Here is a 20098-nt window from a genome sequence, read left to right as displayed (position 1 = left end):
AGAGAAAGGTTCCCTTTAAAAAGAATATAAATTCTTACATTTTAAACTTATATTTTACAACTTTACATTATTGTCATTATATCACTATTATTTTCCTAATCTTAACTATAGGGATATCTTGTTATTAGAAAAAAAAATACAGACACAAAAACCCCAAACTTGCAAAACAAATAAGGGAGTAACTATTTCCATTACAAAATTATTATTTGCCTTACAAAATGGTACCAATTTTAAATCCACAGCACCTTGACAGTATTTGAGACATAGCAAGATTTGCAGAAACTCAATTTACAACAGACTTTCCCAGAAAATATCCAGTACATGTAGGGGTATATCCAGTTGGGCATGGCTTTGTGAGTCTGAGGAGGTCCATTTAATCTGCTGCTGGGTCTTTTTGAGAGGGAAATTGTGCAGGGCACAAGGAAACCTATGAAGGATTAACACAGCTGCAATTATGTGATTTTTTCCCCCTCTAAAATTCTTGCTTTGTGATTATTATTATCAAAGTCTGTGCTTCAAAAGCAGGAAGCAGGATCCATTTCCCTCCTTTGCTTTCCAGGCTTCCCACTGCATGCCAGCCAGCAGAGTGGCATATGGCACATAACATGAATAATCAGCCTCCCACTGGCATATTTGCAGAACCAACAGTACATATTGAACCAAACCACACCTCACGTAAAAGATTCACAATCATCTCTTTCCTCTTCGGTATAGGAGACGGAGGAGGGAGAACTTACTTGCTTGATGGCGGGATAGCTGAAGGGAGTGGAAATACAACGTTCCCGAGAGGTGGGGGAGGTGGTCTTCTTATTCACTGGGCTCTGATTCCCTCGCCGGACACATGAAATGGCAATGCTGTAGGGCTTAGGGGAAAAAATTGGGGCAACTCTGGGGCAGTGGGCGGTGGAGAATGTATTAATGACAGCCCCTCCAGGCCGCTGAATGGCAGATAAAGCACGCAGAGACACTCTCCCAACGTTTAGCCAGCACCGGTCCTAACAGAGACTCTCCCATTCTTTTCTTCCTGTCACTCATCTTTTCTGAGCCCTGTTCCAAAATATGCAATATGCCATTTAAAAATACTGTAGTTTTTTTTGGGGGGTGGGGGTGGGGGTTTGGTAAGAGGTGTCCACCACAGAAGCGTGAGAGGAGCGCTTGGCATTTTCCCAGCGTATTCAGGAATCCCTGCCTGTACTCTGACCATAATTAGCACTCTGTCTTCAGAATGCAAGCCTTCGGGGAAGAAGACAGGGAGTAGGCGCACCTCTCCTCCCCCTCTACCTCTTCAGCGAAGCAGGCCAGCCACCAGGCGCTTTCTGGGCACCCCGAGGGGTCCAAGAGAGGTCCTACAACAACCAGGGGATCCTGCTTGTGTGTCCTGCCCTAGATTTACAGCTTTTGGAGCAGAAAAGGCTAGGTCCGTTTTGCTTTTATGAGGTCAGTGGGAAATTAAAGTAATGAAGTGGGTAAAGGACGATGAAACCTGGCATCAGAAGACCTGGGTTTAGTTCAGCTTAGTCATGTGACCTTAGGCAGGAACCATTCTCCTTCTAAGCCAAAGTTTTCTCAGCTCAATAGCAACGGTGAAATCAGGGGATCTAGGAAAGTGAAAACAGGCATGTGATGGGCTGGGAGGTGTGACTGTGCATGCAGAGCTCTGTGTGTGTATGTCTGTGGCATACATAGCGACTATGAAAAGTCAGACTCAAAGATGGGTAAAAGATACAGCAGCCTGGAAGCCCCACAGTGAAAGGAAACAGCGGGAATGGTCAGAAGGTCAAAGGAGAGGAAGATTCTTGCCCGTTGATGCTATATACAGCAGATGATCCCAAAACTTAATGGAGCAACCAAAACCGAAGAGTCACATGGGTCTCCACATAGGTGCTAGTAGTTGTGGATGAAGACTGCCACTATCGGAAGGCTAAAACGGGCCACTGGACCATCCAAGCTGGGCTCAGAAGGCTACCCGTGGGGCTGCGGTGGCTGGAACCTCGGCTGGCTGTGGACCAGAAGACCTTCCTCGATGACTCCCTCGTTCAGGCTTCTTACCAGCTGATCAGCCTCCTCCAGAGCAAGCATCTCCCAGAGAACCCAGAAGCAGCAGCGTGACCTTTTCTGAACCAGCCTTCAGGTCACAGGGTACCACTCTGTAGTCTTCAGCAGCCCGTCTTGAATGGAGAGAGGATGTCAGAGAATGTGGGGGGGGGGCCCTGTTTTTTCTTAGTATCTCTGGGATAAATGTCTTGATAATGTATATAATTTAATCAGCTTTCTGAGACAAGAGGCTTCCTGAATAATGTTGCGTTGCTGAGTACCGAGGAAGTAAATGTACTTAAAAGAGTCACTGCACTTTTCAAATAAATTATAAGGCTCGGTATTTGAGTTAACTTTAACCTCTACAGCTGTTAGACATAAATAAAGTCAGCCGCATAACTCCTCAGTGAAGGGAAAAGGTAAAGAAATGGGGGGGGGGAATAAATAAATAAAAACACCCGACTCGGATTTCCAGGCTCCCAGGAGCCAACGGCTCTTGTGATGTGGGGCAGTGTGCCATGCAACCCAGAGAAAGACATCAACTCTCCATGAGTGCCTTGGGGCGGGGCGCTGCCTGGACCCCAGCTCTCCCGATAATGCCAGCTGCTGGCAAGCACCCCTCAGGCGCTCTTCTGTGGCTCTAATTTCAGTGATTATTTGTTTCCATCATGTGCAGCCGCCATCAGACTGGTTTTAGTCCCTAGGGATTCAGCAGTTTCTGAAGGTTGTTATCACTCCTTCAGCGGAGCGTATCTTCAAACACCTTCCTGGATAATTACCATGGCCCAGTGACTGGGGAATCACCAGAGTGATTTTAAACACACACACACACACACACACACACACACACACACACCTCAAGAGTGTCTCTCTGTGTTTATTTTGTTCCTGCCTTGTCAAAGCCCCGCCATTCCTGAGAGACAGTAGAAGGACAAAATAAGAAAACATATGGTAGTGCTTACATTATTCCCCAAAAGGGAAAGTGTCCAATATTAAATTATTCAGTCTTCCTACTATTCTGAGATGGGGGGGGTGCATTGTAACCAAGAAAATCATAGTGTACCCACAATGCCCAGAGGAGCCTGAATTATATTATCAACTCTAAATACAGTCAGCTATATTTCACGAGAAAAGTTGCTTAGAGAGAGAGAGAGAGAGAGAGAGAGAGAGAGAGAGAGGAAAAGAAAAGAAGAAAGAAAGAAAGAAAGAAAGAAAGAAAGAAAGAAAGAAAGAAAGAAAGAAGAAAGAAAGAAACCTGTAATGTTTACACTGGGAAATATCCAATCCTTCTTTATCCTGCCCCCTTACCTCCTCTGTCCCTACACACACACACACACACACACACACACACACACACACACACAGACATGCACGCGTATCTCCTCTCAGTTTTCCAGGATCCTCGGAATCTGCTTTTCTTTCTTTTAAAAGAACATTTTAAAGATGTATTTTATGTATAGAAGTGTTCACCCGCATTTATGTCTGTGCACCGTGTGTGTGTGCGTCTGGTGCCTGCAGAGGTCAGAAGAGAGTGTCAGGTTCCTCAGAACTGGAGTTACAGATGGTTCTGAACCACCGGGTGGGTGCGGGGAACTGAACTCAGGGTCTCTGCAGGAGCGGCCTCGGAGTCATCTCTACAGCCCCTGTGTCTTCTTCTGAACGTGCACACAGGTGATTCTCTAACAAAGGTGCCCAAATAGTCTCCAAAGGAAAAATCTACAAAAGGTCTAACTGTGCCTTATTTTTATTTATTTATTTTTATTTATTTATTTATTTTTTATTTTTCGAGACAGGGTTTCTCTGTGTAGCTTTGCGCCTTTCCTGGAACTCACTTGGTAGCCCAGGCTGGCCTCGAACTCACAGAGATCCGCCTGCCTCTGCCTCCTGAGTGCTGGGATTAAAGGCGTGCCACCACCGCCCGGCAAGAGGAGACAGAAGGCTGGGAGGAGGCCAGGGTCCAGAGAGGAAGAAGAAAGGCCTCTCTGACCGGGAACCGAACCCAGGGCGCTTCGGTGAGAGCGCCGAATCCTAACCACTAGACCATCAGGGAGCACCTTATTTTTAAAATGTTCTAAGAATCTACGGGTTCAACGGGCATGAGCCAGGGAAAATGGCGATGGGAAGGAACTCCGGCCTTTCCTAGAGATCTCTTTTCATCTCAGTTGACTAGAGGTGTGAGTTGGAGTCCAGCTTCCTCCTGTTTTGACTCAGTTTCTGCAACTCTGTTTCCATCTGTTCCAACCCTGGCCTAGACTTTGTTATGTAAAGATTTGAATTGAATGAGATATATCCTGAGAAATGATTTAAATAGCATTCTAGGGATAGGTGGTTGCATTTATGTGGTGCAATATCAGAACAACAGAAAAGTCTATGTGTCAAAAAGTCTGTCCTCATCTACCTATTTACCATTGTGGGTGTGTGCATTGTTAGTTTCTTGTGTATTTACCAGATGTGTGCCGATGCAAACAAATACAAACATTCCCTTATTGTCCTGTCTTTTTGAGAAAGAACTTAGGAACTGACCATTTTGTCCAGGACTGTAATCCTAGTGAAGTTTCTATTTCTGTGATTAAGACCATGACCAAACACCTCTTGGAAAGGAAAAGGTTTATTTGGCTTACAGCTTACAGTCCATCACTGAGGGACACCAAGGCAGGAATCTGGAGGCAAGAAGTGAGGCAGAGATGGAGGAGGAACACTGCTTACTGGCTTTCTCATACAACCTAGAATCACCTGCCCAGGGCTGGCACCGCCCACAATGTGTTGGGTCCACCCATAACAATCATTAATCAAGAAAGCCCCACAGACATGCCTATAGGCCAATCTAATAGAGGTAATTCTTCAACTGAAGTTCTATCTTCTCAGGTGACTGTGGCCTGTGTCAAGCTGACGAAGGAAATCAGCACAGGGTGGGAACACAGCAGCAGAGAAGCATAATTGTTGGTGGCCGTTTGGAAGCACTGAAATGTCTTCTCAGTTACGTAGGCACTGGGACACATGCTCTTTACTTCAGTTCCTCCATTGTACCTGTTCTTGGGGATCTCTTTCTCCTTGAAGGAAGACTTCGTTGTCTGCACCAGCGACATTCTAAGTAATTCAGAGAACTCACTCCCCACCCCCAACAACAACAACAAAAGCCCAACAGCAAGGGTGGTCCAGGGTCCCTCCAGGTCTGAGCATTATCTCATTGCTTCTTACAATAGGGATGCTGATGAGGGCCAGAGTAAAGAACATTTGTCCCATGCATAGCTTCTCTTTAGCTTCTCTTTGTCTTGTACCTACAGATAGAGAAAGTGAGTACCTTCACAATTTAGTCATGCACCCCTGAATGCTGGGGGGGGGTTTTCTGAGAAACGCATCACTAGATAATTTTGTTCTTGTGCAAACATTCTGTACCAAGACAAACCCACGTGGAATACCCTGTGCTCACCCAGGCTGTATGCTCGATGTGTGGGGATGTGTGTTGGGGTGTGTACTGCAGCCCGTTACTCTTAGAGATGTGATGAGCCAGCAACATGACAGCAAATCACGCACAGGAGGAAACGATGTTTTCAAAAGCTGTGTAAACTTACAAGATGTATGAGGCTGCTGCCATGGGACACGGAGGACTGTTTTAACTCTAAACTTGTTTTCTAAATAGAAGGAGCACACTCTAGAATAATAATAGAAGTGTAGTACAGCAAATGCTGAAGCAGTAACAGTTGTTTACTGCTATTGAGTATCGTGCATGGTACACGATTTCATGTGTTATGTAATAGTAAAGCAATCAGTAGGTAGGTGTGTTTAGGCCAGCACTCCTTACCTTAATGCTTTGTGCTGTGATATCATAACTACTGTGGCATCGCTTAGGTGATAGGACCTTGGGAGCTTCGTTATAATCGTACGGGACCACTGTTGTGTAGGTGTGTGGTCCGTTGTTGATGGAGACACCGTTTGTGAGATGCATAACTGTATCTTACTCCTTGACAACAGTTGGAAGTCTCCAACAGAATAATTCTGTACATTTCAGTGACTTTGGGGATGTGTATATAGGCAGATAATTGATGAAGGTATTGTGTGGGGCCATGCCAGACCCCTCCCTCAAATGAAAAAATTTAAACTCATGTTTTGGAAATGAACAGAGAATACCTTATGTTTCAAGCAAGTTGAAACACAGTAACAATGCAACTTGCTGTTGTTTTTGTGTAGTGCTCTATGCCAGATGGATAAAAGATAAAACTAAATTGTGAATGACATGCAGAATAAGCTATTGCATGAGTGTATATTATTATAACAATTGCTTCCTGTTGTAGACTTTTCCCTAAAGTGCTATAAGTTTGTGAAAATCAAATAAAATTTGATTAAATATTCAAAGCAACCCTTAAGGTGATTCATTTATTTTAATATTATATTTTAACTAGCTTTTTTTATTAAAAAGGAAATTCATGAACATTATAAGACTTTTAAGAGTAAAAATGCATAAAGCAATTGGAACTGTAATTCCAGATACTTGGGAGGCCCACTAAGTTCAAGGCCCAAGCTCAATCCCCAATAACCACAAACAAACAATAAATATGCGGGGAAAACATCTCCTTCCACCTAATCTCAGGTTGTTAGACCTATCTCCAGTTCTCAGAGACAATAAAATGCCACAGAAATGTACTGTGGTTCTTATGGAACATCTTGCTGTGAAAAGACAAATTATATGTAATTTTACTTTGTTAAGGTTAAAACCTTCCTTTTTGAAAAAAAAAAGGGGGGGGGAAGTGCTGTGGGATGTTCTGTATGGCAAATGTGTTGCTGATTGGTCAATAAATCACTGATTGGCCAGTGGCCAGGCAGGAAGTATAGGCGGGACTAACAGAGAGGAGAATTGAGAGAACAGGAAGCTGGGTGAGGGAGACACTGTCAGCCGCCATCAGGACAAGGAAGATGTAAAGTACCGGTAAGCCACAAGCCACGTGGCAAGGTATAGATTTATAGAAATGGATTAATTTAAGCTGTAAGAACAGTTAGCAAGAAGCCTGCCACGGCCATACAGTTTGTAACCAATATAAGTCTCTGTGTTTACTTGGTCGGGTCCAAGCGGCTGTGGGTCTGGCAGGTGAGAGAGATTTGTCCTGAGGTGGGCCAGGCAGGAAAACTCTAGCTACACGACAATTCTTTTTTTTTTTTTTTTTTTCCCCGAGACAGGGTTTCTCTGTGTAACTTTGCACCTTTCCTGGAACTTGCTTTGTAGACCAGGCTGGCCTCGAACTCACAGAGATCCGCCTGGCTCTGCCTCCCGAGTGCTGGGATTAAAGGCTTGCGCCACCACCACCCGACGACCACAGCAATTCTTAAAGAAAACATTTAATTGTGGTGGTTTACTTACATTTCAGAGGTTCAGTCCACCATCATCATTGAGGGATATGGTGGCATGCAGGCAGACATGGTGCTGGAGAGGTAGCTGAGAGTCTTACATCTTGCAGGCAACAGGAAGTGGTCTGAGACCTTGGGCTGTACCTTGAGCATGTATGAGACCTCAAAGCCCGCCTCCACAGTGACACACTTCCTCCAACAAGACCATACCTATTCCAACAAGGCCACACCCCCTAGTAGAGCCACTATCATTGGGGGCCATTTTCTCTCAGACCAACACAGATGCAGATACCGTTTTTTGTTTGTTTTTTTTTTTTAAGACAAAGGGACCTGTGTAGAAGTCCCACTCTACTCTTTGCCTAGTCCAGAGTAGCACCTCCATCATCTCTCACCTTTCCCAGTGTTGCCTAACATGGCCTTGAAAGGAAGATCAGTCATGAGCTCTCCAGCTGGGACTTTCTTGTACATTGACTCTGTAATACTTAAAAGAGTAAAACATTTTCTTACAATCTGTCTTTATAAACTGATTTTGCACATATGAGTTGTGGCTCAATCTCCCTGTTTGGCACCTGCCCTATGATTTTCATCTATGTTGGTTCCCTGGACCCCCACACCCCAGTTTTATCTCCGAGACTGTGGAGCTCACATAGGTCCCTTCCCTGCACTGCAGCTTGGAAACTCTCCAGGGATGTATGGGGCCTCTCCAAGTTCACTCCTTTGATCCTCTCTCAGGGTCACTGCCCTGAGCTGCCTGACCTGTGTGGTCTACAAATCATCTTGCCTTGCATTTCAGTGACTCCAGATGGGAGAAGAGACCCAGTCAGTTCCCGTTCTCCAGCCTAGCCAGAAGTAGAAGTGTCATATTTTTAAACACTGAAGTGTTTCCTAAACTTGGATGTGTACTATCATCTGAGAAACTCATTAAAAATAAAGATTCCTGGGCTTCCACCCAGAATTCCTGATGCTGAAGGGGCTGCCTGGGAACTCAAATCTGCACCCAGAGCCTCAAGCGATATTGACTCCAACCTGCCATGGGCTGACCTGTCATCAGGGGCCTCCTGGCTTACAGGAAGAGGGTGTTTGTCTCTGAGTTATGGCTCGGTGAATACCACCAACACTTAACCTGCTGAACAAAATTAAAATAAGTGGTGAGATGGGTTCCTTGCCAGATTTTAGATTACTGCGTTTTTGGGAACACACTTCTACCCCTAATGAGCATCCAAAGAGGACTGAGCGCTGTTCTAAAGGGCAGCTCTGCTCAGCTCAGCGTACAGCAGATGGCTATGTTTGGTGGCAAGTTGGAGGCTGAGTTGGAAGGGGTCTATTTACTTGTCTGTACAGAGAGGCCACAAATCCCAGCAGTTTCAGTTTTAGTTAAACTCATTTTGGAAAATCCTTTTGGCTCATGTGGTCTCATGCTTTGAGTTCCATTTTTAAGCACTGGGCCTATCCAAACCCACCGGAGCCGAGCCGATGCAGCCGAGGAAGACGCTGAGTTTCACACAGATCTCTGCTGAGTCTGTAAAAATCTTACACATTTGTCCAAAACTGCCTTGTTGAGAAACCAAACCAAACAAAACCAAAACAAAACAAAAATCCCTAATCCCAGTGGGGGTTTGGTAGGGTCCTGTGGTTCTAATCCAAAGTGATAGCAAAAGCAGGGGTCAGTCATGTGACTGACAAGCCTAAAGGTTTCATTATGAAAGCTGAAAGAAACCCGCAAGCTTAGTCTTAAAATATACTCCCAAGAGATGAACCAGAAAAAAAAAAAAAAAGAAAAACATCATCTTAGTTTTGGCTCTGGAAGCGTAGACTGTGGAAACAGGTCCAAACCAAATGCTGTCAGGACCCGCTCATTTTAAATCCAAAGCTGAATTTTATTCCACTAGGGTGACAGTGTTTATTAACACTGTCTGTGGCAATTGAATTGTCTAGAGGAGTTCAGGGAAGCTGGAGGCCCCCCTCTTGTTTGTGTTATGAACAGAACCAGACGGCTGTCCAGTAAAATCAGAACCAGCAACATAGATGATGAGATTTTGTTTCACCATATTTTCCTTCCTCTGGGGTGTGTAGACAACACTGCACAACATAAATTATATTTTCTGCCCTTTGATACAAAAGTTCGCTCATTAAATGTCAGATCCCTTTCAGCACTATCTCTTATTATAGCAACGTAAGCACGATCTGAAGAAATCTGCCGAGGGCCTGGAGGGAGGACTCCGTGTAAGAGGATCACTAGAGGACCCGAGTTCCATTCCCAGCACCCACATGGAGGCCGACAACCCTCTGTCACTCCAGTTTCAAAGATTCCAACACCCGATTCTGGCCTCTTCAGGCACTAGGCATTTATGTGCTACACATACATACATACATACAAGCAAAACTCCTATACATACAAAATGGAAATGAGAACATTAATTAATTAATTAATTACAAATTGTGGTATCTTCCTATGATTATCACTGCATAACAAATGACCCCAAAATATAGGGAATAAAACAACAGCATTTTAGTTGCAGTTCTTAATTTTGTGAGTCAGGACCCTGCTGAGGGATTCTTCCACTTCATACGATTGGCTGGGATCATCCAATGAGATTCAGTTCATCCAATGGTTGATCCTGTCCCGAGTGTTCAAAAAGGCTGCACCCCAGACCTGGCAGGTTGGAAGGACAACTGTGGAGCTGGATCAGCCCTTCTATCTCCATTCATGGCCTCTCCACATTGTTCTGGTGGATCAAGACGTCCAGGCCAAGGTGTTGCCTGGAATGGGCATGAGCCACTCCACTGATCAAACCACCCATGAGCCAGTTTCAAGGGGGGAGAAATGGGCCCATCTCCCTATGGAAGAAATGCCAAATGGCAAATAATTCCTGGTTGCCCCTTTACCACCTCAGCGCAAAGGATAGAGTTCTAGTCCTAGAAATTCCAGTTTATTAAATATATGGGAAACTTGAGGATCTGAACTAGGGCAAACATCCCCTGGTCCAAGGGGGCCTGATAGCAGCTTTGAAAAACACTGCTTTATAAAGCGTGCTTCTAATCAGCCAGCAAACACTGATGAGGTGTCCTGCGAGAAAGCCAACCAAGGGACAGAGCAGAGGAAGGTTGTCAGCACAGGTGGCTGGGGCAGCAGTTGAGGCTGAGCAGTGGATATCGGATCCAATGATGTGCTGAAATGGGGGGCGGTCAGAACGAAGCGCAGGAACAAGCAGAGTTGGGGTCCTCAGGGTTGCAGCGAGAAGTGGTATTGGGGGCAAGGAAGGGTGTAGCAGGAACTGTTAGAAGGTCTTGTTAATAAAAACAAACCTGAGGCCAGTTATTGGGGTGAATGCTGGAAGATCAGAGAAGCAGAACAAGCCACAGCTACCCTACCTCGCCAGTTCCTTAGCTGATCTTGTTTCCTCAGACTGGAAGCCTCTGTGTCCTCATATTCGAATGGCTCTCAGCTGAACTGTGCTGCTCAAAACCTAAAAGCTTAACCAGCCAAATGCTTCTAGTTTCTGGTCCTCACGCCGTATATACATTTCTGCTTTCTACCATCACTCCCTGGGATTAAAGGCTCGCTTTCTGGGATTAAAGGTGTGAGTCACCACACCTGGCTGTTTCCAATGTGGCCTTGAACTCAGAGATCCAGAGGGATTTCTACCTCTGGAAAGCTAGGATTAAAGGTGTGAGTGCCACCATTTTCTAGCCTTTGTATCTAGTGGCTGTTCTGTCTCTGACCCCAGATAAGTTTATTAGGGTGCACAATATTTTGGGGAACACAATACCACCACAGAAGGGAGCAGGAAGCACGATGGGACTCAAGCGTGCGCTCTCTCTCTCTTTTTCTCTCCTCTCTCACTCTCTCTTTTCTACCTTCCTTTCTTTTGGGTGTGGTATGTGTAATCTTCTTTCCTCAGGGTTTTGACAGAATCATCTCTCCTGGTGCCCCCTTAAAAATGTTTATTACTTGTGTATGCATGTTTGTATCCGTGCATGCATGTTTGTGGACAAGTGTATATATGTGCATGCACTTGGAGGTCAGAAGAAAACTTGGTGCCGTCGGTTTTCTCCATTCACCCTTCACATCGAGTTCCCAAGGCTGAGCTCAGGTCACCAGAATTTGTGGCAAGCACATTTACCCGCTAAGCCCTCCTCGGCCCTCCTCCCTTGGTGTCTCGTTCAGCTTGGGCTACCATCACAAAATACCACAAACGATGTTGATTTTCTCCCCGTGTTTGAGGTTGGGAAATCCAAGGTCAAGGTTGGCAGAAAGGTGTCGGTGGAAAGATTTTATTTTGTTTGTGGATGGCCAACTCCTTGCTATGCCTTCATGTGACCTTTCCTTGGTGAATGCTCAAAGAAATAGACAGACCCATCCTCTTTTTAGAAGACCTCTAATCCCACAGGAAGTTCTATACTGTTTTTTTTTTTTTTTAACTCTTTGGGGGACCGCCATTCAGCTCCGAAATAAATACACGGCGACTTAGTCTTACTTATGAATGCTTGGCCTTAGCTTGGCTTGTTTCTAGCCAGTTTTTCTTAAATTATCCCATCTACCTTTTGCCTCTGGGCCTTTATCTTTCTCTGTTCTGCATACCTTTCTTTACTTCTTAGTCCATGGCTGGCTGTGTAGCTGGGTGGCTGGTCCCTGTCATCCTCCTCCCCTTCTCCTTTTCTCCATCTTCCCTCTTCTCTGTTCCATTTATTCTCTCTTCCTGGCAGCCCCACCTATCCCTTCCCTGCCTATCTGTTTGTTGGCCATTCAGCTCTTTATTAGACCAATCAGGTGTTTTAGGCAGGCAAAGTAACACAGCTTAACAGAGTTAAACAAATGCAACATGAAAGAACACAACACATCTTTGTATCATTAAACAAATATTCCACAGCATAAACAAATGGAACACATCTCAACTAATATTCCACAACATCGCACTTATGACCTCCTCCTCCAATGCTAATTCTCTCCCAAAGATCCCACTTCCAAATGCTAACACATTGTGGGAATCAATGCTTAAATTTGACGAGAGGAACACAAGCATTTAGTCCATAGCTCCTGGCGTCTCGTGTCTCTCCAGCCCGGGCTTTCTGTCCAGTTCTGCTGGCCTGTGTCTCTTGGGTCTGGCACACCATGCCACTCAGGGCATGAGCACAGCCAGGAAATCCAGCAACAATGTGGACTTTTAGCACAGACCCCTCCCTCCCACCCAGATTAGACTTTTGCTTCATCCTGCTGTAGCTTTGGAGGCCACATAATCTGTGGACCCCAATCCCAAAGCAGGCCACGTGTGTGAGAGGAAAGGGTAAGGTGGAAATGGAGAGAAATAATGCTGGGAGGAACTTAGGGACTGGGTCAAACTGTGAAAGGTGTTTCTGTGACCCAATTGCTAAAAATAAAGTTGAATGGTGGAATAAAGGGGGTGAGGTCCAGAGTCTACCTGTGAAGAGGGGTAGGGGATGCATACCCTCTAGGTCAGGAATAGTTGGTCAAGGATGACTAGACAGAACCATTGCTTTTGGTCCAGATCAAAGGCTGTCAATTCTGAGCCTTGGAGTCTTGAGGCATGCTGGAACCGGCGGCATTCAGGGACGATAATAGGCGTAAATGCAGAAGCCTAGGCACAAGCAAACGGAAGGTCAGGGCCAAGCTGTGAGCCGGGAAACCATCAGGCATGGAGCCAAAGGGCAGGCAGAGGGTAGGCTGAGCAGCAGCTCTGGCCTGCACACAGCAGAGTGGCCAGCTGGTTTAGAGGATGCACTGCAGACAGACCACAGCCCGGAAAGGTGCAGCTAGGCATGAATGGGCTGGCAAGATGGGCCATATGGGAATCAGGTGTCCCTCAGGACCAAGGTGGACAAACATCTTGAGAGCTTCATTGCCAGGAAGAAAGTCGCTGGCCTATTTCCTGTTGGAGCAAGAACAATCTCGAGGCTTCTGGATCCATCCTAGAGACCGGATGGGGAGAGAATACTGGACTTCTGTGCCAGTTAGCTGAGGGCCCCTGCTAGGCTGACACAGCCCAGCTTGGCAAACGGGAGGTGACTCTTTGAGAAGAAAAGAGCACCCTCCCTCCCAGCAGATGCAGACGCATAGAGTGCAGAGTGCAGCCTGTATCCAGCCCCTTGCCAACCAAAGGAGCCTGAGGTTAATGCTCAAAATAACCGAAGTGAAGGGCTAGTTGTAGTTCTGAAATACTTGGACACACTGGCCTAGGTCTGTCCCTTAGGTCAGGAAACTGTTGGCTTTCTCTGAGTTCCCTACTCTTCCTTCAACATAGCGGCTGGGAATTCGCCATCCCTGATGAGGTAGGGAGCATTAGAACTGGGCTAGCCCACTAAACAGAGGCAATATGTGAATGAACCCCATGGGCCTGGTGCACGAGCATTGTGGTGTCTCCCAAGCTAGTCCAGTAAGAGGCTGGCCAGAGCGAGGAGCAGCCTGGGTAATGCTACTGAGAGGTGCTGTTACCAGAAGTCCTGCACCAGTGGGACAGCAAGCCATGTGTCACACCCTGAGTACCAGTGGACAAACTTCTGCTCTGGGCCTTTTCAAATTGGGTAAATACTATGGCACCATGATGGCACTTCTGAGGCTTGCTGGACCCCGCTCACCAAAAGGCAAGGAGGCCCATCAGTGCTGCCATCTCTGCTCACTCCCCAGTGAAGGTCAATGTGTCTGTCTAGCACGCCACTAAGTCAGCTTGGCTTCCCAATTGACCACACACTCTATCTGTCCACCCAGGCTTTCCTGCCAGCACGTTGGTCCTGAGGAGAGGCTCTTGACCTGATTTCTGTTTGGGTTGGTCTGACCAGTTAGGTCTTTGGTGTTTTAATCCTTTGTTCGGTGTATCTTGAGTGCTTGAGATGTGCCCGGTACCCTGCTGTAATCGCAGAGGTGGTTCTAACCCGGTCTCTCTCAAGGACGTTACAGTATGCTAGGAGAGACAGCCATGGGACGCAGAGGGAGTGTTCAGTGGCTGCATCCCTGCAACTATTCCCTAATTCCTCTTCCGACAGGATCTTAACCATGGTCCAGAATCCTCCTGTCTCCTCTCCTTACACACGCACACACTCAGGCACACATTCACGGCCTGCTTTGGAGGTGAGGTTCTGATGAAGCCAGAAGCACATGAGTCAGCAGCTGTGTTAGAGGGGAAGTGGAAGTCCACACTGTTACTCACTGACTGGCTGTCCCCAGCTGGGACTGAGTGGCGTGCTGTGCAGTTCAGAAGCAGTGAACAGAGAGCAGTTTGGAATTTTCATTGAAGTTGCAGGGGAACTATGAGTCAATTTGAGGAGACTTGCTCTGTACAATATTGAGTTTTTCTAAAACAGTGTATCTACCTCTATTTAGAATTTCTTAATGTTCCTTCAAAACTCAGCTGATATATGCGTACTCCAAGACTCTCTCCTCTCACCCCACTGTGCATGGTTCTTGTTCATTTCCACTGCTATGAAATACACTGTAGGAAAATCCTATATACATTCATTATGCTAACAACCGTGACTGTATCACTATTGTGTGAATGTTCACTTCTAGAGGATACCACCATATTGTGATCTCGATGCTAGAACAAGCCAATTCCCAGTAGTATATCTTAAGTCTTTTGTTCTATAACCTCATATGCCAGTTTCCTGCTATCTCTAAATTTTAAAGAGTCCAGTGACTTATATCACAAATTTAAATCAGAAAAGTCTTGATTATTGATGAAATTAAGTGTATTAAAATGGTTATTAGCTGACTGTATTTATGCTTCTGGCCAAGCCATTTTCACTTGGAGAAAATCACCCTTCTCTTGCTGACTTTTGGAGGTTGGTTATTCATTGTTGATAACGGTCATTTGTCAACTATGTCTCTTTCAAGCATCTTCTTCCGTTTGTGATTTTTTTTACTTTTTAGATAGTTTTTCTTAATAAACAAATGTTTTCTTCTTCATGTAGATAGGTTTCTCAGTATTTTTTAAAATGAGAGAGAGAGAGAGAGAGAGAGAGAGAGAGAGAGAGAGAGCAGAGATCCATCTTGGATATCATTCCTTAGAATACTGTTCAAGTTGTCTTATCTGACAAGGGCTCTCACTGCCCTGGGACTTGCCAAGGAGGCTGGGCTGGCTAGGCATTGACTTCCAAGGATATGTCAGTTTCTCTCTCCCCATGATCACCTGGTGATGGGATTATAAGCACCTTATTTTTGTGTGTGTGTGATTTCTGGAGATTGAATTTAGGTCTTCAAGACTGTAAGGCAAGCACTTTACTGACTGAGCTATTTCCACAGTCCTTACCAGTATTTTTAAAATTTATTTATTTTTATTTTACGTGTACGAGTGTTTACCTGCGTGTGTGTATATTGTGTATGTACCATGTGCATGCAGTGCCATCAGAGGCCAGAAGAGGGCACCAGAGGCCCTGAAGCTGGAGTTACTCCGGGCCATTGTAAGCCACCATGTGGGTGCTGGGAACAGAATCCCAGTCCTTTGCAAGAGCAGCTATGACTCTTAACTGCTGAGTCATCTCTCCAGCTCCATTATCAGTATTCTTTAGGGTCAGCAGTTTTTGATCTGTTTTAGTAAGTCTTTACCTCAAAGTCATAAAGCTGCAAGTCTGTATTTCCTGATCCCTGCCTCAAAGGTGTAATTAGCCTGGCATTAGTTGTAGTGCACATGTTGTGAGCCATAGCTCCAACTTGTCCTCCTTGTGATCACCCATGTTCTCAACATGACCTATTGACCTCTCAAGTAACTGCAAAGCTACTGTTCTCGTATTAAGTTTCCATATTTTCAGATCATTTTCTAGGTTTTCTATTTTGTTCTCCTGCCAATTTGTTTAATCCTGAACCAGCACCATCTTATCTTAATGACATATCTTAATGACAGTAAGTTTACAAAAAAAAAAAAAAAAAAAAAAAGTGTACCACCTTGTTTCTCTTCACAAGGGCATAGCTACCCTTAGTTTGAGCTTATCAATATATATCAAGATTTAATTTGCCAGATTCTTGGAAAAACCTTATTGGGATTTTCATTGACATTGTAATAAAACTATGAATCCATGTGAAGAGAATTGCTATCTTTGTAATACGGAATTTTCCTATCCATTAAAACAGTGTATCTACATTTATTTAGGTCTTCCTGCAATTCTTTCAAAATTCAATTGCTTTAAGCCTGACGCTATACCAAGTCAACCTACCCTACCCTCCCTTAGTGCTCATAGAACACACATCATGGTGGGGAGAAAACAGGAAATAGGATATATAGAGATATAGGTGTAGGTACATAAAGGTGTAGCGGCAGAGACGAAATCATATATGCTCCTGTTCATGGAAGAGCGTGCTGGTCAGAGGGACCCCAAGACTGTGCAGGTTTATTCACACTTGGTGCTTGTTGGACTAACTATAAAGAGGCCAGGGGCTTAGACTGGAGACACAAAGCCAGAAGCAGCCGTGGAGGAGAGAGGGCTCTTTCACACAGCTCAGAGGAAGGTCTTGCTCAGAAGTAAGGGGTCCTGACCATTGCTGGACCGCCTTGGTTACTGTGTGAAGGACCATGAAGAGGGTATGTCAGGGATCCATGGGCTTTCTAATCCAGTTGAGACTGGTGGGCTTATCATGGAGTAACAACAGTGGGATGCTGAGAAGCGGCCAGTGGAAAGAGGTACCAACAGGATTTGCTCGCAAACTTAGCATGAGGGATGGGAAGACACAGTCTGAAAAGTCCAGGAGAGGGATCTGAGCAGAGGAATGATGTTGTTGCTCCTGCATTGACAAACATGAAGGGGTGTGTATGTGTGTGTGTGTGTGTGTGTGTGTGTGTGTGCCAGGAGTGGCCTGGGATGTGATGGTTGAGAGTGATCAGATCTTTCAGACAAGATGCTCTATAGCCTGCTAGATAGAGAAGGCTGAAATTTAGAAGGAAGAAAAGAAATAAAGCCAGGCATTTTGAAATCATCCGCACTGTATCTTCCAGGATCTCGACAGAAAACAACCAAATATTCAACTAGGAACACTTCGAGAGAGACCATTGACAAAGGGGCCATCTTTAGAAGTGGAAACAGTGGAGACGGAAGCACACTGTGTTCTAAGCTGTGTGTAGTGGTGGAGTTATGAATTTGAGCCGCTGTAGTGAGTTCTAGGCCTACCTGGGATACATGATTTTGTCAAAACATGAAGGAGAGAGGGAGAGAGAGAGAGAGAGAGAGAGAGAGAGAGAGAGAGAGAGAGAGAGAGAGAGCGCTTTCATTGCACTGTAAGGACCAGATCACGGAGGAAATGGTGTAGGAACTTGGAAGTGGAGAGCTTGGTAAAGGAGGAAGACTCGGGAAGAGCTACCATTGACTAGAGCTTCCTCTCACACAAGGAGCCAAGGAAATAACAGTCCAGTGGCACTCTGTTGCTCTCTGCTCTTCATCACTTAGCTTTGGCCACAACCAACCAGAAGCCAGAAGGCTCGTGGTAGAGTACATAAACATTAACCTTCTGGGTAGAGTCCTGGCTGCAGAATAAGTCCAAATGACAAGAGAGAGCTTGGGAGCCAGCAGCACATCAAGTGTCATTTCAAACCAAGACTGCCTGAGATGACTAGAAAATGCATGTAGACTGAAAAGATCTTGGTGAGGTCTAGGACTGAATTCTGGAACGAAGCAACCGGAAAGCAACATCAATACAACGCGGAGTCTGAGAAGTCAAGTGAAAGTCCCACTCAAAAAGTGACTGTTATTTGGTTACATCTGCCACCTGCTGTGGACGTGTTCAGTTGGATTGAGAGGATGAGACATGCCTGCTGACCCCTGGACACAGCAAATCCAGCCCACGTTGACGTCAGTGAGAGCAATGGTAGTAGTGGGAGGGGCGCCACACTGAAGTGGGGTTGACAGAGGAGTTGAAGAGTTGAGAGGAGGTAAATTGAAGTTTTCTATAGATTGTGAACGTATGGTTTCTTGTTTGTTTGTTTGTTTGTTTTTCGAGGCAGAGTTTCTCTGTGTAGTTTTGGTGCCTGTCCTGGATCTCACTCTGTAGACCAGGCTGGCCTCGAACTCACAGAGATCCGCTTGGCTCTGCCTCCCAAGTGCTGGGATTGAAGGCGTGCGCCACTGCCACCCGGCGAATGTATGTATTTCAGAAGGATGGAGGGAAGTAGACGGCAGCCAGAAGGAAACCTAGATCAAAACCTATGGGTTCTGTTGTTGTATAAGAGGAAAAGAAATAACAGCACGTTTCTATACTGATAGGAATAACCCGGCAGAAAGGGAGAAAATGGGAGAGGAGTGAATTGCTGTCGCTCCAGGACAAGCAAGAACTGAGGGAGCTGGTGGCTAGGAGGAGGAGGCCTGAGTGCAGCAGTCCAGCCTGGCAGAGGGAAGACGCCATCACCGCTGGGTGTGCAGGTGAGGCACGTGGTTTGAAAGGGTTCTCTCTTCATTTCTTTGATTTTTCTCCTTGTCAGAAAGCAAGGTCATGTGCCAACAGAACCTGGAAAGGTTGGTGTTTGGGGAAGAAAAGGGAAAACATGAACCACTTAACCAGCTCAGCCCAGCCATTACCTGACTTCTTTCTAAAACAAGTTTACAAAATGCTAATCCTTAGATATTTTAAGATTGGTGCCTGAAGCCGTTTATCCTAAATTGAAGCCATTCACTGGGAGGAATGTCTTTCGCTTATATAACCAGCTAGAAGAATTTTGCTAAAGCAAAGTTAATGGTTTTTTTTTTTTGAAACTCTTCAGAGTTATTTATTAACAACCCCAAGATTATGAAGAACTATCTTAACAAATACTTTATATCAATTATCAAAATAACTTTTTTTTTTTTTTTGGTTTTTCGAGACAGGGTTTCTCTGTGTAGCTTTGCGCCTTTCCTGGAACTCGCTTTGGAGACCAGGCTGGCCTCGAACTCACAGAGATCTGTCTGCCTCTGCCTCCCAAGTGCTGGGATTAAAGGCGTGGGCCACCACCGCCTGGCTATTTATCAAAATAATTTTAATGATGTGGCAGCAACAATGTAATTATTCCTTGTTCAGCTTGTTCTAAAAGCAAAGAATTGGAAGTTAAGCTGAAATGGGACATAGCCCTCTCCCAAATGACCTACTTCTTTTTCCAACACATACAACAATGTTTCAGGTTGTTTCTTTATCTGGTTTCTTAGGTACTGGGGCCATGCAACATACTAAGAGTCGTAATAGATGATATGCATAGTTTTATTTGTTTGTTTAAAGAAGAAAAGTGTTGTTAAAGGAAACTCCTGAACCCACAAGAGTTTGGCAAATGACATTTGGTTCAGTGGGTAAAGGAGCTTGCTGCCAAGCCCAGCCATCTAAGTTTGATGCTCAGGACTCATGCGATAGGGAGAGAAGCAGCTCTCTCGAAAGTTGTCCTCTGACCTCCACATGTGTGCTTTGACATGCAGGTGCCAATAAATAAATGTAAGAAATACAAAAAATAGGGTGACAGATATCTGCACAAAGTTTCTTTTTCCAAGGATCCTTACTTAACGTTTCTCTTGAGGAAGTCTCCACAAATTCATTTATTCCTAGAAACTGCAGCAAAATGTCTAGTGACTGTGAGGTCCCTGGTTGGATCTCAAACCACAAAAATTATAAAACAAATAAATAGATTAAAAAGGCTGGCATGACAGCTCAGTGGCTGGAGGCCTTTGTGTATGGGCCTGGTGACCTGAGTTCAGTCTCTGGTTCCCACAAGGTGGCAGGAAAGAACTGACTCCCAAGACTTGTCCTGTGACCGCCACACTTGTGCCCTGA

Source organism: Peromyscus eremicus, chromosome 11 (assembly GCF_949786415.1).
Source record: "Peromyscus eremicus chromosome 11, PerEre_H2_v1, whole genome shotgun sequence".
In the NCBI taxonomy this organism is placed as follows: Eukaryota; Metazoa; Chordata; class Mammalia; order Rodentia; family Cricetidae; genus Peromyscus; species Peromyscus eremicus.
This window is presented reverse-complemented; position numbering follows the sequence as displayed.